Below are 26943 nucleotides of genomic sequence, written 5' to 3' on the forward strand. Positions count from 1 at the left end.
TCTTTGCTTGTTTTAAATGGAAAATTCTATTGTACCAGCTCCCACCTAGAAACAAAACCATGTGGTTTTGTTTTTCTAGTATGTGAGAAGAATTTCAGAAATCTTTCTGGATAGCATTTTCTGTAAAGACTCAAGACATTTCATAAATACTGTCTTTAAGGCAGGAGCTGAGATCTATGGTTCCTCAGATGTAGTTGGACTCCCTCTTCAGCCATTGTGGCTAATAGTCCAGCATGATGGGAATTGCAATTCTCCACCCCAATCTTCATTCAAGGGGGAGATATATTTTAAATTCCATAAAGCAATTTATGGAAACACCAAGGAATCTGGTGGCACCTTGATGACTAACAAATCTATTAGCACATAGGCTTATGTGGATCATAGTGTGAATGATAATACATTTTTTTAAAGATGCCACAAAACTACTGTGCTTGGCAAGATTAAGGGAAGTAGAAGAAAGGAAGACAACAGATAAAGTAGATGAATGGAATCAAAAGATTACTGGAATGTCACTGGAAGAGCTCAATTTATTGCTGGAGATAAGCTGAGATGGTGAGCAGTTGTCCACGAAATCATCAGGAGCTCAGCCCAACTAGATGACATCTAACTCATTAACTTACTGAGGTGCCACAAGGGTCCAGTGTTTTTGCTGCAAAAGACTAATATGACTAGAGATTGATGGAAAGATTGTAGCTTGTCAAGCAACCTCCAAGGTTTTAACTCAAGGAGTTTTGGAGACATTCTTGGGTAAGCCTACTGCTCCTAACATTACATCAACTAGCACAGATGATTGTACAAGCTTGCTCCCATCCTTTCTGGTACATGAGAGACACACGCAGTGCAGACATACCCTTAAGAAATGGAGAAAAAACAAAACCCCACACTGGAAGGATTTGTGAGACCACAATTCACAAATGTTTGCACGCTGCAGGGAAATCTCAGCAGGACTGAGAAAATCTTCTTTTTCACTTGGAATGAAGGAAGAAGCCACCAGTCTCTGATTTCAGACTTTCCTATTAATAAGAGAATAAAACAAGATATAGTCAAGAGTTAGATATCGCTAGATGAGCTGGAGAACTAAGAAGTCTTGAGTTTCATTTAGTTCAGATGAGAAGGTACTCTTTGTTCAGCCTGTATCTGCAAAAGTTAAACATGTGCTTGGAGTGAAGACAGGCACTTGAAGCTCATCTGAAATGTTCCTGTAAATCTCTGACTAGTTGAGCATTGAGCAAGAGTTTGGGATGGGGAGGGGGGAAGCAGAGACACATCCTCTAAATTTGCAGTCAGAAGCCATATCAGACCCCAACATGTAGGGAAGTCTTTTAAAGATCCCAGTCCCTTCCCCCACTTTCTGTTTTCATAAAAGATATTAAAGGTATTTATTAAAACATTTGGCCTTTTAAATGGCGTTCTGCAGCTCCACATTTGCTTTAAAGAGGATTGGGAAAAAATATGGGCCTTATGGAGGTGAAGCTCCAGGTTTTGTATGTAGCAAGAGTAAGCAAGGTTATTTAAGAATGCCAAAAGATCTAAAGGGCAACTATGGGGAAAGGTGGGGTTTATCTAAAATTACTGGGTAAAGGAAACAGCCTTGGAGATAATGGAAAGTACCCTTAGAATGGAGGAGATTGGGGCAATTTTGGGACTGGGATTCTTTTCTTACAGAAGGAACTTAAGAAAAGGCTTCTCCAGTTTGAAAACAATTCATCAGTTTGTAGCAGAAACACGTGCTCTAAAGCATGAACAGTTGTTAATCCTTTCCAGATCTTTGGAAAGCAGCAGTTCTAGAGATGGAAAATTTCAAGGCCAAGGACTGAAAATTATCCTTCTGTCCCTATTTTCAATGGTAGGCAGCCGTCTTCCTAAGAAGTTCTGGGATGACAAAATTTTGACTGGCCGCACAAACCATTTATAGTAAAAAAGGTGTCCTATTCAGTACCGCAGCTGTTATTCCTGCCCCAACTGTAAAGGCGACAGTAACATTTAATTTAGCCAGCTTTGTCATAACCTAAGACTTTTATCTGTTTATGTTTGGGTGTCTGCCTTCTTAGACAACTTATTTATAAAATAGTTCCAAGGCAATGCCATTCAAGCCAATGAAGCTATGTAAAATGACCAGTCCAAACTGATCAGTACAAATTCATGAGTAGGTGGGAATAATCTTAGTGAAGGCCATTTTTTTAAATAAGAAAGGGACCTAATTGTGTTATTAAATTGTCGAATCTCAACATTCTTTTGTGCTTTACCATTGGTGACCCAAATGTATTTCTCCAAATGGTATTTAAGTAGCTTCAGGATGCTTCATGAAGTCTCTGTGGAAGACGTCAATTGATTATTGTGGAATTTTTGTTGGGAGAAATGCTACAGGCATGATCTCAGGTTGGAGTAGAAACCAGAAGTCAATCTATTAGTTAATCTGCCTTTTCAAGATAAAATAGAACTGGACGGCTATCCTATTCCACCCAGCGAATTAACTGGGGGAAAGACATCTAAAGAACAATTTAAACCAAGCTCTTTCCCATCAGATGAGATCTTTTTTTCCTTACATGCATACATACATACATACGAATTTCAGATTGATGAATATCCAGTTTGACACAATCTTTGATTCCTTCAGTTCACATGTATTCTTCCTCCCTCCCCCTGCTTAGTACAATATAACCCAAAAGTAATCTTTATCCACATTTATGACCACTGATACCCACATTCACACCCGTGCAGATATGCATACTGAGTGATAGAGATGGACAGGGTGGACTCTGAAGGTCAGGGAGAGGAAGAATGTGCTAGCCCACCCCCCACCCCAATCTTTCTTGCAATCTCAATAGCTCTTTTACCTTGCCATTGTGTTATATCCATGCCTTCAGAATTTGAATTAAATCTTTGTCCCTGTAACAGTGGACCTGGCTCCTTTGCTCTCCTGAGATCATTCCTTTAAAGTAAGATAAAAACAGAAGTAGACAGAAGGGGAAAAAAAGCTGGAGCCGATGGCACCTGTAGAACATTCTGCGCATAGTTGAGAAATGAAAAAGAGTGAAGGATTCCTAATGCATCAGCTCCACTTCAAAGACAAGATCAGCCTAATCTCAAAAATCCAGGGAGAAATGCAATGCAGTGACTTTTGAAAGCATTCTTGGTTCTAAGAAGACAGAGGTCACTGTTCAAGCCAGTCTGGAAGGCAGACCTGTGTTTGAGTCACATTTTCCAAAGAGAAGCAGTGACCTCCAAAATAGCTGAATTCCTCATGAAGCTTTGGTTCAGATGAAGTCCAGGACAATGCCAAAGCCAGCACCGCATGGCCAAAGAAATACATGCCAGGTATGTTTCAATAGGAGTCATTTATATTATTATATTCATTTATAATTCTTTTAGACCAAGGATGGGCAATGATGGCTTACAAGCTCTAAAAAGCCTTAGAGACCCTGGGTTGTCCCCCAGAAATCCCTCCAATTATGCTGCCCCAAATTGACCACATGGTTTGCTCTAATCACCATTTAAGAGCTGAAAGTTACTTTATAGTTTTATTTCAATACAAATATGGCTTACTTTTTTCCCCCCTTTCATTCCCCCCCCCCCCGGCGTGCACACGTTTTGCCATGGCAATTGCGTATCCTTTGAGAAACCCCAAATTTATTTCAGGGTCTACCTGATTTATATGCTTTAATTTGGATCCCTTCATTGAGTAAAGAGTTGTATTGGGTGTAAATACCCCTTGCAACTCTGCAGTTCAATGGACAAAGGGCTCTAAATGCTCCCACTCCCCCCAAGCTTGATGGTATGTTTTAAATCCTTGCCACTGAATCACATGAAGTAAGCGTGTGCCTGTGAACAGTGCCGGATCAAGGGTATATGGCACCCAAACCACATTGGCTGATATTGCCACCTCAACTGGTGCAAAGATTTGCATTTTTAGAAAGATATGAAGAAGGGCACCCCCTAAGGTTTGGCACCCTAGGCCAGAGCCTACTTGGCCTCAGCCTAATGCTGGTCCTGTCTTTGAAAAGCTCTTCTTTGCAGGAAGCTCACCTGCCATTGTTCTTCTTACCAAAGAATCTTTAATCAATCCACGCCCCTCCCCATAAATTTCCAAGCCCAGCCTCACAAATCCATCCATACAATAAGCTAGACAGTAGGAGTATGTAGATGTGGATTTGAAAGGGAAAAGGCGATTTGAAGTGTATGCGGACATGCCCTGTTGACACTTTGCCAGATCAAACACATCTTTTCTGGGATTGTGCAGATGCTTCCTTATGGAGATGTTGACCAGTGTAACCTGAGTGTTCTTGTCTGAATCCCATTTTCCTCTTTAAATAAAGGTTGTTGCACAGCCTTACTAGATAAATGATCACCACGACTTATCAGGATTTCAAAAATGAATTCTGTAACCTATGAATGGCCCAGGTGATGGGAAGGAACATTACGGTTGAACGAGCCTCCATGTAAACTGAAGTTATGTCCTAGCAGAATAATCGTGGCAATGCATCCAGGTTGAGGTAAATGGTTCCAAATCTTCAGTCTCAGAAATTATGTTCTTCCAGGGGTTCAGAGAAAGAGAATAAGGCTACATTTCATTACATGCAGGGTGGAAAGTTTAAGTACAGGGTCTCAACTTGTTCACTATTTCTATCAACAGTTCCTTTCCAACTGGTCCCTGCATTCAGTTTCTCTCCATAATCTGTCCAGCCTTGCCTGAGAACCTACAGCCAGCCAGCACCTGGTCAAGCACCTTCGTCCCCCCACCCATCACCCAACACAGACTGAGAAACTGCAAAGCCAACTCTTTAGCAACAGTTCAGAACAGCATCTAACAGCAACAGGAGCCAATAAACTGGAAGGGGCTAAATGAAAGCTGTATGTATAGCTACGAAGTAACAAAATATATGTACCAACAAAGGGATAGACAGTAATCTTATGACCCACAGGAAATTTTGCCTGTACCATTTCTCAAAAGAACACTCCAACATGGCTGGTGAAAATTTAGTTCAATTCTGTGTTGTTTCTTCTTCTTTGTTCTAAAAGACCTATTCCCGCCCAAAGACTATGCTATTGTCAGCCCTGATATGTGGGAACTGCAGTGTATTATAAATTGCGCTCATGTGACTTTCAGCCAAAACATTATGATAGCCATAATGAAACCCTCTGAGTTTTAGGTGTTCTCTACCTGGGGCTAAGATGAACTTGGAAAATTCATCAAGGCTTCAGAACCGAAAGACTGAATGAGTCACCCTCTGAAATGAACAGTTGCCTTCTGTCTAGGAGACACTGAATAAGGAGGAGAGGCAGAAATAACTCTTTAATTTCATCCCATATTTTCTCCAAGGGTTTTCATTTTTTTGGAATTACTCCTAGCTGCACCTCTGAGTAGAGAGTCTACAGACTGGCAGGGTTTGTTTGGGTTTCTGGGTTTTTTTTGCACTTCCCCCCAACTGATGTCATTCGATAATCTTCCAGTCTAGCCTCAGTGCCTGTCACAAAATGAATCTCATATTTTCACCAGCATAAACATTTTCACATGTATGTTTTTGCTAGAAAGCTGTATTGCGACATTCAGGAAAGAGTATTACAAAATCCAGAAAAGTATTGGAAGATAACTGCACATTTGACCACCTGTTCTTCCCCCATCCTGAATTAATGGCCGAGTTGAATTCTGGAACTGGATAACTAGCATGACGTTTTCTAAGACAGCAGGTTGTTAAATATGAGTGATCCCATCCACTATGCAGCTCTGGGACAAGGGATGTTTGGATGACATATCGTAAATGCTTTCTTCAGTTCCTTCCCTGAAGGATTATATATGTGATAAATAAAACATATAAAATGATTCATAAGTGCTTCCTTTGGCTGACCGTCAAGCGTGGTTTTTCCACATCTCTTTTTCATGGCCTTCCTTTATTTTCAAATGATGATGTAGCAAGCCGTGGAGATCTTTCTATTTCATACTAAGGGAAGAGTGAACTACAACACTGATCATCCACAGCTATTGTGGCACAGCGGAATGACAGTCACATTTCAGCTCATCATGAGCACGTCTAGGTTCAGCGTTTTCTGTTTATAGGCATTTTTACATTTATAAGGAAAATGCCAAGGATGCAGTGGAAACACTCCAAATGGATTTTTATATCATTGACAAAAATAAATCCACTCTAAGTGCTTTTTATATCTGTGACAAAAATAAAGTTCATTCCGTACTTGCAGGCTTTCCACTATGCTAGGAAACCAATTCTGTAAGTTAGAAGCCTTTCCCATATAATGGGAAACAGAAGTGAGGAAGAGGAAGAGGAAAGGAAGAAGGGAGGGAGGGAGGGAGGGAGGAAAAAAGGCTAGCATTAATATTTGCTATGAATTTTCTGCCCAGAGAAGGTAACCTGAATTCTACAATAGATACAGAAGCACATTTATATGCAATTTGTAAAACTGTCAGCATTAATGTGCTTAATTGGTGGATGAAAAGGAAAATTAGGTAGCAATTCTCAGTAGCAATGCTGAAAGTAATATTTTTGGGGGTGGCGTGTAGAAAGAGTAGATTATATTTTAGAGGTGACAAAGCAATTTGTCCCATATACTTTGTTTTTCAGAAGAGGGATAAATTTTGGTCAGTGACCATAATAAAATTCTGTTCAATTCTAAGAGAGAAATAATTATACTTAAGATTAACATTCTAAAGGGTCAGTCCTACTGAGTTTGAGGGAGCTAATTTTCAAGGCAGCATTTTTTGGCCTGTAGCTTCCTTTTCAGTCCATCAATTTAGAATTCAGAGATAAGTTCCCAAAATTATTCAGCTGGTTCTCAGAATTCCCAGATTTTTTTTTAAAGGTAATAAATCCTTTTGCAAGAAAATATCTAGATAAGAAATTCTAGAAGAATAAAAAGCTCTCCCATCCTTCAGATAAACTGAAGTGAGGCACAGAGAAGCATGAACTTGCAAGGTGAGGCCCTGAAGCCTGTAGAATATATTTTATTAAAAAATGCCAAAAGGAGGGAAACCACAAAACCCAGCAGCATTTTTTAGCATTTTTCAAGCACACGGAAAGGTGGGCATCAGTGTAAATTCACTCTATTGTATTATCTGAATTAGTGGACAGTTCATTAGAATTTGTCTTTTGTTTTACAGATTCCTTTTCTTTGTGTTAAGTAACTACTTTTCATATGCAACTTCCACATACAAATGTTCTTTTTCAGAGGCATCTGTTACCAAGGAATGGGCAGGGTTGTTTATTAGGAGAAACATGGACACCAGCAGATTCCAGAAAGTGCTGCCATGTTGGAATTTGTTTCACAGATCTCGCGAAGATTGATGGTGTCTGCAGGGAGGAGCGAGGGGAGGTAAAGGACAGCATATACATCATGACATCACACAAGTGACTCATCTTACACACATGCATCAGAATCATAATGCAAGTATATCATTGCATCATTTGCATGATGACATCATGACACATATTATTGTGATGTCACTGTGGCTTGCTAAAGACACCTGTGGTGACGGAGTTGTTTTACGTCCCTACTATAGAAGATGTTCTGTTAATACTAAAAGAATACTGAAGGTTAGTTGTCAAACCAAAATGGAAAAGTAAGGGTGGGGAATGAGGGATTAAATTGACCTGCTTGTAAATATGATTAATTATTACTCTACAACAAAACTGGTTTTTTTGTTTTTGTTTTTGTAGGAACGACAATTGGTCCATTAAGGTGAAGGCAACTGCCACGTTTGTAGAAACCATGGAACCACTTCAGCATTGCTCTGGAACCTGACCAATGCCTAATGGTTGAGCAGGTATGTACTCTCGAGCACTGCTCAGTTCAAAACACATTGTCTACACAGCATTCAATCTTCCAACTCAAGTGCTGCTTTTGGAAATGTTCACTGAGGAAGCATCTAATAGGCTCAGATTCCAGCCATGGCATAAATCTTATGTATTTCATGCTGATATTTATACACTGCCTAAATATATCCCATTGGGTCTTAGGTGTTAAAACAATACATCATTTTTACATTTCATTCTATTTCAGTTCTGTGTTTTTCACACATTTGACCATGTGGGACGCTGGTGAATGGCTGGAAAATGATGGCTTATGATGGGGCTATGGGAAAGTCAATTACAATAGGGTAAAAATAAGTTCAGTGGCTTAAAAACAACAACAATTTTGCTAGTGTGAGTTTAGGATTTGCTTCTAGGTGAGTGGGGATCAGGACCAGAGGAATCTGCCCTAATGCTCACAAAATGACCTTGGGCTACACACATATTCCTTAGGTGAGAAGTTGAATAGGAATGAGCCAATCTGTCAATTTCATTTTCTCACAGTTCCAATTCAATGCAATTCTGCATCAGTTTATGTTTCAAAAAAAAAAAAAACACACCATCACACATTTTTATAGACACTTTTGCATAAGTACAATATTAGTTTGCAGTTTCCCATCATGTGCTGATTTTAGTGACTACTTTCCTTAAAATACCCTATTTTGCGTGCAACGTTTGCTGAATGCACATTCCTGTGAGATGCAAACTGTAATGCAATATCCAGGGAAGTTTGGATTCTGGCATGAAACTATCCTCTGGTTCAGGAACAGATCGCATACACTGATATCTAAAGGTAAAACTATTCAATGAATTTTGGTCCCTTTCTGCAAGTTTGCATACCACATTGAGCTTCTTGGAAATAAGACAGGAATATATAATATTTTCAGGCATGCTAAGACATGCATTTGTCCACCCAACCAGGTCACATAGAGTGGGCATGCCCCAGGTCCTTTCCCTTGAATGTTTCCATTTAGTGGGACATAGCAAGCATGCATTTTCCATAGTGGCCACTGCCCTGTAGAACCCCTTCCCCTGGAGATCTGGCAGGCCCCAACCCTTTTAGCCTTCCAGAAGACTGTAAAGAGCTGGCTGTTCCCCGGGGTGTTGGGAGAGGGTGAGCTGAGAGCCTGGAATAGTTTTGATGGAGACATCCAAGGACGACGGCTGAGGTAACAGGCATTTATTTTTATGGTTTTTATCGTTGTTGGTCTTATTGTTGTGAGCCATCCAGAGTTATGTTCTAAGATGGGCGGCCACATACATATTTCAAATAAATAAATGAATAAATAAAATATGATATCTCTGCTTCAGGAGAGATGATGAAAAAGACCCTGGCCAAACATATATATTCTTCACCAGTTGATGAAGGAAGAGGGAGATGAGGAGATGGAAACCAACATACCCTCCTTTCTTCCCTTCTTCTCCACCTTCCAGCAGGTCCTAAAACTTTCAGCAAATTCACAAGGGTAAACATATTCTGTAATGGCGACCCGTTAAAGAAATCGATAGAAATGTCAAACAACAGAAGAGCTTTCAGGCTCATGAAGATCAATAGCAGGAGGGATTTTTCTAGAGCCATCTGGGTTCTACCCAAAGCACCTTTCCTTCCACTCCTTTTTAATTTCTTGCCTGAGGGCTGAAAAGTGCAACAAGGCTGTTCTGTGACAACTGCAAAAGGTCCTTACTTGTAATGCCACCACATTTTCCAGGAAGTCTAATTAATATGCTGGAAGACATATGATGGAATACTAATTACCAGCAAGACATATGGAAAACATATGTCAAAAGGACATATGGAGGATCTTTGAGAAAAGGGCACTCGAGGACATATTAACGGATTAATTGCACCAAGTTCTGATTGAGAATGCTCTTTTGCTAGAAGTCGTAATGTTCCCTTGAATCATAAATGTCTGCTTTACTCCTGAAATACACACAGACCTTCTCGGGCAGCCTTTCCAACTCAGTGCCTTCCTTATATGCCAGACTTCAATAATCTCCAGCAACATCCAAAATATGGATATTGAAATAATCCAGCACATCTGGGGAGGAAGGCACCAGGTTAAATAGGATCTCTTTATGACTTCCATTATCAGCTCAGGTATATAAAGTTAAGGTATAAGGGAAGGAAAGGGTAGGAGTTTAAAATAATTCCCACAAAACTATATTTGATGTAGAAAGATATCCTAAAAACCTTAAATCAATGTGTCCAGTTACCGCTTAAACCTTCTGAATCATTCATCTTGTGTATCAGCTCTACAGGCAAGTAAAGGCAGAACATTATTTTTGCCTTTAGTCTTCATCACTGTCATGTTCTTTGTTTTCCCCTCTAGACTATTTCCTTATATCTGGCTGATCTTGTCTGGTCTCAAAAGTCATATTAATACTTTGAGAGGAGACCCCAGGGCTATAGGCTACTTTGGGAAGTTGAAATCTGCAAACCACTTTTTGTATTGTTGCCAAGAAAAAAAAAATTAATGCATCCTCGAAGTCACCAGGAGTCAGTCTTGATTTGGAGATTTTTCAGCACTACCTGAAAAATGTCCATGTCAGATTTGTCCTTTGTGAGTCTATGTCATCCAGGTTAACAAAGTAGAGAAGAGGATCATGATCTGGGCATTTGGGAGAAGAAATGAGGACATCAGATTTCCAGAAATCAAAAGGGATGGGAACTTTAATGTACAGTTCCCAGAACTCAGACTACCTGGCTGAGTCTCCACCTCTGGGGAACATAGTGAAATTTCACTTCTAGCATAATCATGATTGCTATTAAACTGTAACAGCACTGAGAAGAGACGAATGAACAGGAGGTGTTGTTGCTGTGACTCCCTCCTCCCACCATTCCAGTGAATCTGAATTACAGAAAACACTCACACACACTCACCCCATATTTAGGAAATGAATAGGAAGAAGATTTCTGGTTTTCTCCAGATGTACGGGTTTCTGCTTGGAAAGGATGGGAAGCAGTCTGACCAAAATGGTGAAGCATTTTATCTCATCTCAGTTTTTCTTTATGTCAGATTCCTGGCTGAGTTAACTTGGGAAAATGGGAACAGAAGCAGAAAGAAACCCCAGCTCAGTAACTCAAGATCCAGAAGCCTTCAAAGAATGTCCAGGAAGTGGCCACAATCATGTGGTCAAGGTGCTTTATGGACTGTGTAGCTTTGAAGGTAGTCCAATTCTAAGTAAAGGGGAGGCAGATGTGTGAGAGGAGTCCTGAATTCACCAAAGCAATTCACACCTTTTCATTTTGGTGGCATCTCTCTCTGGTTTGGTGAATTCAGCACTCCCGTAAAGGCTACGCAGTCCATGAAGCACCTTGAGGTCCATTTCTTATGTTCATGCTGCTTTCTTCTACATTTGAGGCTATCTGCACTCACACCTTTTAAGAAGTGAAGAGTTCCTGGGAATTCTGAAATGCACTCTTTTGGCTGCCAATATTTCATGCTTTGGGCTTACAATTCTCAAGAATATGCTGAAAGGCATTCTCCTTATTTGCCAGATAAAGAGTCCCCATGGAAGAAGCACATAGTCAGCTTCTTCTGGACTCTTCCACTTCAACCTTATGATGGTGGAGGGGATGATAGTTAAAGGATTCCCATGAAAAATATAGCATGTCAAGATAAAGGCGGTGCTGATTATGTCCTATGTGTTAGTTTTCTATATCCAGGAAGTAGTAGTAGTAGTAGATAATGATATTCTACCTTCCTTTTATGGACAAATAGGTGGGGGAATCATTCACGCCCTGGCTCTCTGGAGCCCTGAAGTGCCAAAATCCAGAGAAAACTGAGTTCTATTCAAAATTAAAAGTTATACTAATAATTAACTTATTTATATGGATTAGCTCTTTGTCTATTCAAAAAGGCATATTAATAGAACTATCTCAGGCAGAATTTCACCACCCCAATTTTTTTTCAGGGGGGGAATCAAACTCAGATGACTATTTCGTTTGACGTTTATATAATATTCCCAAGCTTGCTGTTGACATTGTGAAAAGTAGGAACTGTTAAACGTTATTAAGTTCCAGAATTTTGTTAAATTAATGCTTGGCTTTTATCTTTGTGGTTTGGGGGAGACAGAGGCTTTGTTAAAGGAAATCCCCCCTTTTTTTCCTTTAGAGATTCACAAAAGAGTCCTTACCTGTCCATTTGCGTCCCAAAGGATTACAACCTTTTCATCAAGCTCGCTGCTTTGCGCACGACCCAAGTAAAGCTAGGAGGCTGTACAGTTATCTCCCTTGGTGTAATTCTAAACCATACAACCTACTACCTCAGCTTGGATACATGCAAGAAGTAAAAAAAGAAAAGAAAAAAATTGGGGGTGGGGGGAAAAGAAAAAGAAAGAAAAACCTCCTCCTCCAGAGCCAACAAGACCAGCACCAATGTCTTCAGGTTGGCCAGGAAGACAGCTGATCTCTACAAATTAATTAAATTGGGAATGTGCTTGATTCCCAGCTAAAGCACCATCAAGTATCAGATCAATAGAGAACAGACCATAACAAGCACGGGAGGAGACACGCAGTCTTCAGGGAAAGAGAGGGAATTCAAAGCACATTAAGGAGACATGCTGGCTTAAAAACCTTCCAAACTAGAACCCCCTGATATTGTCTGGGCAAGATGCGAATCAATGGCCAATGTTAGGGATGATCTTCCATCTGGCCAATCTGCCGCTGTTCTGCCAAGGTTCAACCAGAGTGGCAAACGATGCAGTCGCCTTTAGCTTTAGAGTCTCTGACAGCTCCCCTGACTAAGACTCTAAAGCCATGTTTCTCAACCTTGGCCGCTTTAAGCTGTGCGGACTTCAACTCCCAGAATTCCCCAGCCAGCATGGCTGGCTGGGGAATTCTGGGAGTTGAAGTCCGCACAGCTTAAAGCGGCCAAGGTTGAGAAACACTGCTCTAAAGTATCTCCTCAGCTTGGCTGCAAGTTGATTCTCTTATTGCTTTCATTTGAAATGTAGCTTATTTCAAAATATTATTTTCAGACATGACTTTTGGGGCTCATGTTGTACAGTAGTATGTTAGGCCATATTGCAAGCCTGAAAGAAGAGGCTAACTTTTGTACTATGCTATTATACTTTCAGTAGCCAAGTTGGCCATGGACTTGGTTGATAAATGGATCTTTGAGCTGGAACAAGTCAGGTGGCTATTTTAGGCCGAGGAGCAGATAAGTGAAACGGCTCATATTTCCAAGATGAAAAGGGAAAAGGAACAGGCAAATGGGTAAAAATGGGATAGAGCTGACTGCGTGGTGGTTGGATAAAAAAAGACAAAAATTTACAGTGCAAAGAACAGGGGACAATAATAACAGGGTGATGTTTTGCAAAACAATGTAACTTAGGCTACAATGAAAAGAAAAACCACATCCAAGCAAAAATGAAATTTAACTGGAGTAAAAAAAAGAAAGTTTTCCCACAACATTTTAAAGAGCAGGCTGACGGATTCCAACCGAATTGAGGGGAAAAGGTTATGAAATCATAGCACACGCAGCCAAGACTTTCAACCAATCAGAATTAATAAGTGACATTCAGCTCCATCAATATGATTACTTTGACGGCATCATCCATTAAAAGAACTTCATCCTTGAAAAGAACTTTAGCCACTGTGCCTCTGTAGCAAAATAACATGAAATCACATGCTGGCCAGGTCTACCAAATCTAAAATCATTACATTCTCTTCTATTAGAATCATTCCTTTCAATAGAAGCAACATTTTTATAAGAATGTTTGATTCATCTTTACTGAATGAAAGGTGCCACCTGCTAATTTTGGTGGAACTTACTCCAAAGTACTTCCAAGTAGATTTATCTATTGCATATCATCTATTACAGACCTTAAACAAGTTTTTCCCAGAAGCAAAATGTAAAACTGCCAAGATGATCTTTATTGAAGTACTACTGAAAATTCACTACTCAAGTGAAGAAATCGCCTTTACAATGAGTTGCAAATGGTGTTTGAATAGTTGACCTATAAACAATTTCTGTGGGATACAGTTGGGCAATGCTTTGGATTTGATTTGGAAGAGGTGCTGTGGAACACACAACTGCGGGAATGGAGCACAAGCTTGAGATTCATTAAAGCAGCTATGTCTTTTTCCATGATTATGTCACTGCTGTGGGAAGGCTTCTGCTGCAGCTGTGTGATCCTGGAAGCAGATGTAGGTACTTTAATGAGTCCCAGATAGATGCCATGCTACTGTTCCACCACTTTGTGAACATCTAACTTTAACCCTAACCATAGCACTATACAGCTCTAATCTGGTATTGGGTTCATATACAGAATTTTTGCACCAATAACAATTTATGGCGTCTCCCCTCAATTACTGAGATCTGAATTTTTCAGAATTTTGGGTTGCTCTCCCCAACTTGTTTTTTTTGAGAATGCAGATATTAAGGAAACACAAGCACACACAAACACAAATACTTTCTCTTTGGGGGAAAAGCTTCCAAAAATACAAACATAGGGGTAATATGCAAAAACGGCATTACGTGAAAAGAATCGTGGAAAATTCGGATTTTTTTTTTTTTGAAACAAATTTCGCAAACTGATGCAAAAACAGCCGAAATTAACTTGAGGTCAAGAAAAAGCAGCACAGGGCGCTGCTGAAATTGACAAGTGACCCATTCATTTAGGATGAGATGAAAGCGGGCCTGGTTTTGCCACAGACCTGTCCTCTCAACAGGGAGAGGTAGATGCTACCGGCCTGCCCTTATCATGGTGTCATTGGTGGTGATCTGAAGAGCCTGCCCTCCCCATTCAAAACCCCTCCACCTTCTGCATATGCAGATGTTCTCCCAGCCCAGTAAGGATCTGCCTCCAAGAAAGTAGACTCCATGCTACGAGTGTGTCGCCAGGGTCCTCAATATTTCTCCTTTGGGAAGTTTTGTTTTTCTTTTAGCTTAACAGTTGCCTCCAACATACTTTTCCCCATTTGGCAGAATCTCCTTGTTGATTTTAAAGTGATTTTCATCAATTATGTCTTTACCCAATTAGTGCAATTATAGATAATTATGTAATTAGGGTGAATATGTGCAGTCACATAATAACAATGTGACAATACAGTATGTGCTGATGTCATGAAGGCATTAGTGAGTAAATACAGCCAGAATGGAAGTCATGTCTGCATCAGACCCCAAAGCTTCTCTTAAATGTGCATGCTTTGGTTTTTCTTTCTTCTGATTAACTTGAGCTTTTTTTAAAAGAAAAGAAAAATAATTCTCCAAAACAATGTTTTAACAAATAGAAACAATTATCTATCCAATTTGTGTTGGGTTGGCGGATACATCCAACGTGTGTTGAACCTGGAATGAGGAGAAAACTCATAACCAAAGAATACAATAATGATGTCAGCCCAGCAGAGATAGGCATGATAAGACATTGCTTTGGGTGAATATTGAACGTTCTTGGACCTATTGGACACTGTTTGCATATCCCCTACCTCAGGAGGTATAGGGTACTGTGGCTTGCAGTTCTTCCTTCCTTCCTTTGTATCTTGTGCTCTGAAATAGTGCTTGGAACAGCATTAGGGAATGAATATCCAATTTGCAATGAGGCATTTGACTAGCTGTGCTTGTTAGGGAATGTAGGAGTTGAAGTCCAACATATCTGGAAGATGCCAGGTCAGGAAAGGCTGAGGTTGGAAGGCTGAGAGGCAAAATGGAACTTGACATGGGAAAAAGATCTCTGATAACCATCTTGCTGAAGCTAAGCCATCTAGATACAATCATCATCTAGATGGGACACTGCTTGGAATCCTGGACCCGCTGCTTTGAATTCCACCATGGGAAAAATGAGGGAGGTACCAAGAAAGAAACAAAATGGTTAAGAGGGAAAGAAGGGCATGCACAGCACATGGAAAAATAAAGAAAAAAATCTAAACTGATCTAGCAGGGCTCCAGATCATACCCACATTAAAGATGCAGCCCACCAATCATTAGCAAGAGTTTAGCTTTTAGGAAAGTTTCTCCTTTCCTCCTCCCCCATTTTCACAAGCAGATCCCATACATCTTGAAGCACGGACACTGTGCCTTGGTGAGAGAGTTCTGTGAAATCATGAACAGCCTGGAACATGGGAGCAAGGTAAGGAAGCTAGTATTCTGCAGACCCTTTGGACTACCATTCCACAGTTCCTTGCCATCTTTCATGGTGACAGGACCAATCAGTGGCTGTCTGAAGCTTCTGAAGAAGACCAATTGATCTCTCTCTCTCTCTCTCTCTCTCTCATCCCATGGGAGGAGAGGAGCAGCACTTCACAAATTCAAACTTAGGTTCATTGAGAGAGGTTGTTGTTGAGAGGATGCTGGGAGAAAGACCAGGAAGCTGAGGATGCTGGGAGAGGGAGGTGGCGTGTCCCCTGGAGAAAGGCCTCAATTTAGTGCTACAGTAAATATTTGCAGGCAGATGGTTGCAGCTTGAACCCACCTATCTCTTGTTAAAAGAATCACAAATATCAGAGCCACTGGAGGTGAACATGTTGCTGAAATGAGCCGATGTAAGGCAGCTTATTATATCATTTTATGTGTATATTTAGCTGGGATACACACATACTTTTCACAGTGCAGAGCTATTAATCACTTCTGCTGAGGAACAAGCTTCCTTAACTGTTACCTGGCCAAACGGCTACTCTATCCACTTTCCTTTCATCCTACCTGGTTGTGATAAGAACTGTAATTTTAAGAATTGGTGTCTGAGCTTCCTTTTTTCCTCTTCCCTCCCTGCCCCCTTTCCCTTGTGTACCATCTTTTTTTAGAGGGCATGCTATTGGTCTTCATGACAGAATAAATACACTTTAATTAGTAATTAATCTATTACCAGGTTTTGTGTGGTTTTTTTTTTGCAAGTATATTTTGCATATCTAATCTTTGTTTTTTCTTGGTCTACACCAGACAAAGAAAAATCTTGCCAGATTCTCTTCCACTTTTAGGTAATTATGTCCAAATACTTAAGGACCATGATATACTGACGTAATCAATGATCTACTCTGGGAATAGTAAACCAGCATGCCAGCAAACAATGTGGCAATAAGGTTTCTTCATCTTTCAAAACTGTGATTCAGTAACTGGCTTAAGACAACAGCCCTGCCCTAAAACGAAACAAAACCAAACATTGCGGGAAAGCATTGCCTTCCGGAAGCTGAAAGTATCCATTAGTTCTGTTCCAATCCTAACACAGTCCAGAAGAAATATCTACCAATGCTATCAGGAAAAGTAACACAGGACAACCCATTGAGATATAACAGCTTGCTGACAGATTGGGAAAGAAAACTGGAATCCTTGCAGCTGTCCTAGTATTGTGGAACTACAACTCAGAAACTCCATCCAGCATGTCCAAATGCCATGGCTGATAGTAGCTGCAATCCAATAACATCTGACTCACTGCAGGATCCCCAGTTCTGCCTTAAATCTTGAATCAATATTCAATGTTTTCCCTTATATAAAAAGGAAGCAGGGGGGAGCCTCCTGCAGATAGTGTAATCAAGAATCTCATGTATTCCATCATTCCATGCAAGCTCTAAAATCTGGAATTCACTACCACAAAGAGGGAGGAAGGGAGGGAGATAGTAGGTTGGTTGGTTCTACCCATTCAGTGTAGGGTGATATCAATGTTTGATGAAATCTTCAAAATCAGAATATGGAGGACTGAGTAGGGTGATTGGTGACAAACAGGACAGGAAGCCTTGAAAGTTCGAATTGGTAGGCTAAGATCACGAACCCTCTGAAGACTGGACTGCAACTCCCACAATCCCTTGCCATTGGCCTTGCTCGCTAGGGCAAATGGGAGTGGAAATCCCAAATACCTGTAAGTCATCAGAAAGCACATTCCTGGGCTGAAAAAGAAAAGAAAAGGAGTCCTCTGAAATAACATGTGCTCCTGATTTGGCTCAAGGAAGGTTGTTAATGCTTCCAGTAGTTGGAAAAGAGAAGAGGCTCAACAGTAGAGTATCTGCGTTGCATACCAAAAGTGCCTGGTTCAGTCCCAGGTAGGGATGGGAAAGATGCTGTTCTGAGACTTTGCAGAACCGCTGCTAGCCATGGGAGTCAATGCTAAGTTAGATGACTTGTTTATTATGACTTGTTTGGGATAAGGCCACTCCAGGGTTCCTCCAAAACTATTATAATCCCTTCCCACCTCCTGTCTTGGATTGACGTTCTTCTCCTGACCTTTAGACCAGGTGTGACTATTTTTAATTTTGCTCTATCACTAGAGAGGGGATGAAAATAGAGAGAACGAGGGCAACTCAGGGGTGGGGGTCAGGGTTGGCATTTTGCAAAACAGGACATTTACAACATGTAAATCCACAATTTGTGCATTGGCCAAGCAGACACATACCTATAGATACAAGCTTGTGTAGGATAGGAGCACAAGTTCGGATCTACGGGTTTGTGGCAACTGGCAGGAAGATCTTCTTGTTAATAGCAGTAGTAGTATTCATAATCATAATCTTAATAAACCACTTCTGGAAATGAAACACAAACCTGTTAGAAACAGTAAAAAGTCACCCTTAGCGTTTGCAAGATGCCCCATAGAAAACAAACCTCCCGTTGCTATTCGTTCTGAATTCTGGCGGGGAGGGGGGGAATGAGAGATCATGTCTACACCACAGAGGTCTCAAAAGACGTTACTGAAGTTCAAAATGTATACCAATAACTCACAAACACTGGCTGAATGAAGAAAGGAAATCGGGGCAGAAAAGTCTGCTCTATTCCTAACATCTCTGCTCTGAGTCTGTGTTCTTGTAAGCTGGCCAGCTATGTCTCGTTAACCCCCCCCCCTTCCATTTCCCTAGTCTTCCATTTCTCTTTTCCAACTGATACTCAACAGTTTGTGGCTTCTGGTGAATACTGAACAGGCTCAGGCCACATCGAGCTGTTTTGTTCTTCTGAATCTCAGGAGATTTCCCTGAGCAACCAATTGTTTCTCACTGGTCTTGGTTTAGTGCTAATCCTGTTGGCACGCACCACCTGAGTTGGGTATTAAAGGGCCATACAGCTTCCCTGTTCAGAGGCAACAAAGGAGCAGCTGCTAAGAAGAAACGGGGGGGGGAACTTCTGTCTTCCTATGCTGCTTCTTGGGGTTTTCTGCATTTTCTTTCTTCCGTTTCATCTTCCGTTTAAGGAAGGAGAATTGCCTTCTTTCCAAGGACAACAGGAATGTGGAGAAATATCCAGGGATGGAATGTGTTTGTACATTTATTTTGTTACATAATGGCCAAGAGACGTCAGTGCGTGTCCTGTCTTTCATCCTGCAGCCTCCCTGGCTTCCAGCATTCCTGTTAACTCTTGACAACAGAGGTCCTAAGAGACACATTGGTTGATGTTCAGATGTGGGCAGCCAGGAAGGCCTTCGAGTGATGGAAAAATGTGTAATGGAAAACAGCAATGCTCAGTGTACCACCTCCAACCATGAAGGAAGCTCAAAGATATCTCAGGGAGAAGCTTAGAAGAAGTCCTCAAGTACCCAAGAGGAGGGTAATGGAAGCCTCTTTCACAGCTGACATAAACTTTTGAGGAATTGGGAGGCACATTTCAGCAGAACGTTATGTTATTGTGAGATCAAGGATGCTGGACTGCAATGCCCTGCATTGGTCAAATGTTTCTATATTTGCCAGGGCACCAACGGGTTTCTGGGCTTCCTTGGTTCGCTCTAGCATTCACCGGCCAAGAAAGGAAGATTCCCCACTCTGTCCCCATATGCTGGGCGAGAACCCTCAATGACACATCCAGATGTGACAGCTTGGTTTGCTATTTTTTCTTTCCATAACTGCTTGCTTAAAAGCCTCCTTTCATTCCAGCCTGTGTTTCTTGTTTATGTCACTTTATATAACTACAATATGTAACATTTTGTTTTGTTTTATTTGTTTATCTGAAACATTTCTTTAATACCACCCTGTGTCAACATTAGCTCAAGTGCAGATTATGCCATTAAAATATCAAGGGAAGCAAACAACTTCTACATCATAAAATAAACAAGCAGATTAATTAAAGCTGATGGTAAGTCTGAAGCCACAAACATGAATAATCTGCACTGAACCCAACAGGGCACCATAGGCACTCAAGATGTTGCTGAACTACATCTCCCAGAATCCCTCTCTTTTGACTGTGCTGGCTGGGAACTGTTTAAATTGCAGACTAGCAATAGTATGGAGGGCCATACTATTATGCTGTTAGAATGTCTAAAATTAAAAACCCCAAGGAATTTTAAAAAGGGTTTTATTTGATACCCAAAATGAAGCTACAGTTGTGTGAAAAAGAAAATACACCCTCTTTGAGTTCTATGGTTTTACATCATAAAAATCATCTGGTCCTTAGCAGTTCTCAAAAGTAGGTAAATACAACCTCAGATGAACAACAACACATGACATATTACACCATGTCATCTTTTATTTTACAAAAAGAAAGCCAAAATGGAGAAGCCATGTGTGAAAAACTAAGTACACCCTTACTGCTTCCATAGGTATGAAGAGGCTAAAGTAGCAGCCAGGTGCTGCTAATCAAATGCCCTTGATCAATTGATCATCAGCAAGTGTGACTACCTCTATAACAGCTGAAGTTTTAGGAGTTTGCTGGTTTCGAGCATTGAGGTGTGTGTTAACACAATGCCAGAGAGTAAAGACATCAGCAATGATCTTAGAGAAGCAATTGTTGCTGTCCATCAATCTGGGAAGGGTTATAAGGCCATTTCCAAACAACTGAAAGTCTATCATTCTACAGTGAGGAAGATTATTCACAACTGGAAAACATTCAAGACAGTTGCCAATCTTCCCAGGAGTGGACATCCCAGCAAATTCACTCCAAGGTCAGACTGTGCAATGCTCAGAGAAATTGCAAAAAATTCAAGAGTTACATCTCAGACTCTACAGGCCTCAGTTAGCATGTTAAATGTTAAAGTTCATGACAGTACAATTAGAAAAAGATTGAACAAATATGGTTTGTTTGGAAGGGTTGCCAGGAGAAAGCCTCTTCTCTCTAAAAAGAACATGGCAGCATGACTTAGGTTTGCAAAGTTGCATCTGAACAAATCAAAAGACTTCTGGGACACTGTTCTTTGGACAGACGAGACCAAAGTGGAGATGTTTGGCCATAATGCACAGCACCACATTTGGTGAAAACCAAACACAGCATATTAGCACAAACATCTCATACCAACCATCAAGCACGGTGGTGGAGGGGTGATGATTTGGGCTTGTTCTGCAGCCACAGGACCTGGACACCTTGCAGTCATTGAGCCGACCATGAACTCCTCTGTATACCAAAGTATTCTAGAGTCAAATGTGAGGCCATCTGTCCAACAGCTAAAGCTTGGCCAACATTGGGTCATGTAACAGGACAATGATCCCAAGCACACCAGCAAATCTACAACAGAATGGCTGAAAAAGAAAAGAATCAAGGTGTCGCAACGGCCCAGTCAGAGTCCAGACCTCAACTTGATTGAAATGCTGTGGCAGGACCTCAAGAGAGCTGTGCATAAACAAATGCCCGCAAACCTCAATGAACTGAAGCAATGTTGTAAAGAAGAGTGGGCCAAAATTCCTCCACAACAATGTGAGAGACTAATAAAGTCATACAGAAAATGATTACTTCAAGTTATTACTGCTAAAGGTGGTTCTACAAGCTATTGAATCATAAGGTGTACTTAGTTTCTCACACATGGCTTCTCCATTTTGGCTTTCTTTTTGTAAAATAAATGATGACATGGTGTAATATGTCATGTGTTCTTGTTCATCTGAGGTTGTATTTACCTACTTTTGAGAACTGCTAAGGACCAGATGATTTTTTTAATGTCCTGATACGTAAAACCATAGAACTCAAGGAGGGTGTACTTTCTTTTTCACACAACTGTAAGTTCTAGGCAGGGCTTTAGATAGATGGGAATTCACGAATGAAACCACATGTTCTCCAGGGGTTTCTGATCCACCTCTTTGAAGGAGGTCATCAGCAGAAGGGAGTCAGCAAATGGCTTTTCATACAACCCTGTAAAATTCAGGGTGGATTGATCTATCAGTGGTGATTACTCTTGATTATAAAGGCACTTATAATGGGAGATGATAATTACCACCTCATATCCTAATTTTGGAGCTTCCCATTATGGAGAAGCTGCAACCACCCAGCATACTAAGCTATAGGTTGCTCAACCATGATCTGGTGACAGACGCATTGGAGAATTCATGCCTCATATTAAGCCCTATTTACAGACTAAATTGACTGAGTTCACACTACATGTTAAGTCAACACTACACAAATTGGGTTATGACTTTGTATGATATATGACCCCGTAAGAAAAGTGGACTGGAGATACTTTTTGTTTGATCCAGCAGAGTTATTCTCATCTCCTTATGTGGAAAAAGTAACATGAGCCACGGTAAGTCTGCATACTGTTTGCACACTTGCCTATCCATGATTTATGGAACAATAAAAATGACATGCTAAGCCATAAACAATGGCATGCAAACTACAGTGGAGTCCACCCAACACACTAAGCCCAACCAAGCGAACTATATTATGGCTTACTGTAGTGTATGAATCCAGTCAACTTTCACCCCAATTAAAGCATTGCTCCACTTTATCTCTGTATCTTCACTAGGTTCCCAAAAAGATTTCTGTACATGAATTGGAACTTACTTAGATTTTTAGATCTATTGCTATCCCACCCTTCATTCAAAACAGTGTCATAGGGTGGACCATAATCTTCATGTTCGGTGCTGCTGAACCACATACTGTTAACACTACAAGTTTCATAGCTAGCCCAGACCAATTACTTATTGTGAGGATAAGAGACTGAAAATATAATCCCCAAGAATCCTTCTATTTCATTTATAATGGGAATCATGCAAAACCTTAATGAGGGCCAATGGAACTGGCACAAAGTTAAATTTTCAGCAAAAGTTCATTCTTCTCGTGCACAACAGGAGAACGTTGCTAACTCTAGGGGAAAGAGACATTCCCAAAAGCACCTTACAATCTTAATCAGTGTGGATGCCTGTGGTAAAAATACTTCAATCTTTTACTCTACTGGTAAATAGCTATTCTAACAGGTGTTTTACCTGGGGAAATGCAGAAAAGCTATCACCAAAGAAAAAAAGCAGATGTGTCACCAAGAGAGAGAAACAGAACACTGAGCTACACAAAACTTGCTTGTGCTAATGTGTGTGTACAGGTGCAAATTAAGAGGAGGGTACCGTAATTTAAAGAGAGAATCTTTCTCACTCTTGTGGGGAAGATTGATCAGTTGCACACCAACCTTTTCAGTTTACTCTTGATAAACAACTTTGACTTCTCTGATGTACCCAGGCTATTGTAGAAAATAGGGATGAGAAGACAAGTTGTTGTTGTTTTTTTTAAGAACAAAAGCCAAATAAACCTTTACTCTTCTTGGCTGTCCTGCTCCAAGTTAAAGTCTCTTTCAAGTTGAACTTGACTCCTGATCACTCATGGATTCATCCATGCATTTTTCTTGGCAATAGTGCAATTTTGGTTTGCCTCTGTCTTCTTAGATGTTTCAAACTATCTAGTCTCGCCTATGGTCTTGGTACTACCTGGAAATCTTCTATCCAAGTGGCATGACCCAATTTAGCTTTCCTGCCCAAAGCCAGCTTCATGCTAGTTACCTCCTCTCGGTGCCCCAACACAATAGATCATTTAGGCGTCACTCTGTAAAAAGTTATTTTGTCTAGAGAGATTACACACACACTGATCTTTGGCTTTAATTTCAGAGACTGTAAAACCTCTACCTTATGAGCTTGTCTTGAGAGTGTATTTCTACCCATCCCAAATCTGACATCCAAAATGGGCACATGTTCACAATAGGACTTTGTTTTCACACAACATATAAGCTTATTATGCACAAATACCAGGGCACAGCTTAAATAGAAAACGCTCTTTCATGATACGTATAGCTGGTAGGGTAGCTAAGCATTTTAAGCACTAGATCATTTCACAATAGCCTTTCCTAGCCCGGAGCCCCCAGGTGTGTTGGACTACAACTCATGGCAGTGGGGGATGATGGGAGCAGTAGACTACACATCCATAGTGAAACACTTTAGGAAAGATTTTTGGGGGAAGAATTAGTAAGAAAATTGGCATGGAAAGAATTAGTGGAAACTGTATCAGAAAAACAGATCCCATGGCCTTCTGTCCAGCAAATCATACATTAAGTAAATATTTTCTTTGGCTCACAGTTAGATTGAGCTGCATATGATTTTAAAAGATACAAGCACACACATTTTTTTCCATTTGTGAAGAATGCAGATAAATTCAGAGGAATGAAGACAATGTTGGCTTCTTATTCCCTGAAGGTATCATTGTCGCTGAAAGATATCTCAAGAAACCTGGAAAGGTGCTCAGATAGACATGGAAAAAAGTGGTTTCCTTATATTTTGCTTCTGTACCTGATACTAAGTATGGAAAGATTGGGGGGTATCACAATCTCAAAACCTCTTTTTGCTCATGTCACAAAATGAAAGATATTAGTACAATTATTTTTGAACTATCTTAAGAGCAAAAAAAAGACTTCAATATATCAGAAAGACAACAATCATTTAAAATATGAGTTTGCAATTGTGTTCACACAAATTAGCAGAAGTATCTCTACAATATGCTAAGCTTGATTAGCATTAATATTAATTAACTTGTGTGCATATCTGTGTTCTGTGAACCCAGGCCATATCCAGTTAAGATTCAGTGTATTGTGCCAGCCCAAAAAATAAGTTATTTCACTAACCTGGTTCATTGTGTTCTATGAATGCGGCATTAATCAAGCAATGATAGATATTATTAAACTTTGGATTTCCACAAGTCAGCTTTAAAAATGGCCTGAGTAGACATCAGTGCAAAACTACAAACATAGATTCTAAGCATTTTGAGACAGCGAGTTTCAGTAGAAACTGGAAAAAGGAAATTTGATTAGAAAGCAATTGTTAAAGAGATGATTTTCCCTCTCCCTGTCCATTACATTCAACAATTCTGCTTCTGCTGTGCATGTGGTTTTCAAGCAACCCACATTTCTCTTTCCAAGAGAATTGTCAAACAACGTGGAATGCAGAGTGTGTTGGAATAACAGTATCTTGTATTAATTTGTATCTTGTGACTGTGTTGGCTTTCAGTCATTTGCATCTAGACTTCTTCATTAAGCCATTCATAGTTTTTCCAAACATTCAGATTGAGAACTGGAAATATATTCTTCCATAACCTCATTCTTACAGTCCATAAAAACATAAACTACTGACAAGTTGTGTAAGAAAAAGAATATTTATAATTGTTGAGATAGTTGTAGTAACTGGATCAAAGCATTGTGGAAATTCTTGCTAAATGCAAGGCACCATCTTGTTAGGCCCAAATTTATGAAAAATGTATCCCTGAGTATGAGATCAGTTTATTTAGGTGCATTTACATCTTCACCTTAAGAGTTATGCCATTTTTAAAAGAGATTTTTACATAAAGAGCTATGCCATTTTTTAAAGAGTACAGCATTCTCTCTCTCTCTCTCTCTCTCTCATCTATCTACACACACACAAATCCCAGTCTGATGCATTTACAGAAGATAACACACAGTAAAATGCATTTCTTGCCAGTTTGGAAATACCAGAAAATTCTCCTAGTTTGAATATCATTAAGTCAGCCTCAAGAACAAGGGGGCTACTTTGCGTCTAACATCAAATTATTAAAAACAAGAACAACTACCCCAAACTAGGTATGGTGGGAATTTTGCTGCAGGTTCATATAAGCAAAGGTAATAAGAGAGAGAAACATTACCTGTTTCCATATTGGCTCATGAATTCTCCACTGTAACTTTTTGACTCTTCACACTGATGGAGGAATAATTGTTCCAGCTGCCGAGATTGTTAAAAAAAAATAAGAGGGAGGAGGAAGAAATCCTCAGCTGAGATCTTCTAGAGAAAGCTATTCTCTGCGCCCCAGCTGGATTCTTGCCTGCCAGCCCAATCTTCTATCTCTTGCCAAGTTTGCTGATTTTGCCTTTCAATTTATTGTTCCTTTTGCAACCACTAAGACCACACAGCTGCGAACAGGGGATGGCAAATAATAATCAGATAGATAGAGAGAGAGAGAGAGAGAGAGACAGAGGGCTTTGATGACCATCTTTAGGGAAACAAAATGATACCTAGAAAGGTGTTTGGGACATACGGCTTCTCTGCTTAAAATCCTGACTTTTTTCTTCTTCTTATGAAACCACCAGTCCAAGACACTGCTCCAAGAGCAGGAGAAACTAAAATGTCTGAATTTATTAGCCGCCATAGTTACGTAAATGATTCTACGCGGGAGGTAACTTGCAAGTCCTCGTTTTCGTGTTCGCATTTCCCATTCCATCAAAGGACAAAGCTTGAAATCAAAACAAAGAATGAAAGGAAACTCTTCTTTCTTTCTTTCTTTCTTTCTTTCTTTCTTTCTTTCTTTCTTTCTTTCTTTCTTTCTTTCTTTCTTTCTTTCTTCTCCTAGGACTTCTGATGTTCTACCTACTGCATTTGCCTCTGGGGATGGTATACTATGAGAATTAATGGCTACAGGCAAATCAGTGTCAAAACTCAGAATGGAAATGGAAACTGGTTCAAATGCAATCGCGTTCTTGTATTTTTCCCATCTCATAAAAAATAGAGAAAATAATTAACAACTTTTTTTAATGCAACAACCTAGCTGATAATGATGGCAAACAATATGGTTTTTTTCCCATACTCATTGAAGAGACATGGAAGAAGGATCTAACAATGGGTGACCTTCATGAGAAACCTACTTTTTCTAAATGGTTTGGATCATCTATATATAGTAAGCTATAGAAAATAGAAAGGTTGGTTGGTAACTACTAGTTAATATCCTTTAATTACAAGTAATATACTATTGCATATACAGTTTCTCGCTAAGTACACTATTTTGTTTATGTACAAATAATTAGAACTGTGTATTGTGTATATATATGTGTGTGTGTGTGTGTGTGTATATATATATATACACACACACACACACACACACACACATATATATATACACATACATACATACATATGTATATATGAATATAGATAGACCAGAGTTTGCCAGGTAATCTTCATGTTATTTCATTTTAAAACCAAAATTGACTAAAGTCAGGACTAAAATTGTATTAAAAAAGTAATGTTCTCCTAACAAAAGCCATGCATCTTCCA

The 26943-nt window shown here is 40.0% G+C and overlaps 1 long non-coding RNA gene across 4 annotated transcripts in view; it reads right to left on the minus strand.

Annotated features, from left to right (window-relative positions):
- LOC103058777 (uncharacterized) overlaps positions 1–26943 on the minus strand; it is a 191636-nt gene that overhangs the window by 76835 nt on the left and 87858 nt on the right. For 2 of the 4 annotated variants that reach the window (XR_015795831.1, XR_015795834.1), the window contains exons 2-4: positions 25541–25617; positions 2838–2932; positions 508–1013 (exon numbers count right to left, since the gene is read on the minus strand). The exons of 1 other annotated variant lie outside the window; for it this stretch is intronic. This is a non-coding gene — a long non-coding RNA (uncharacterized LOC103058777). Of the gene's footprint in view, positions 1–507; positions 1014–2837; positions 2933–25540; positions 25618–26943 lie in introns of those variants that run through there. One more of the 4 variants, XR_015795832.1, reaches the window with a different exon arrangement.

The sequence above is a fragment of the Python bivittatus genome, unplaced genomic scaffold, assembly GCF_059951505.1.
Source record: "Python bivittatus isolate LINGU-HERP-01145 unplaced genomic scaffold, Pbiv_v1 ctg000320_np1212, whole genome shotgun sequence".
Taxonomy (NCBI): Eukaryota; Metazoa; Chordata; class Lepidosauria; order Squamata; family Pythonidae; genus Python; species Python bivittatus.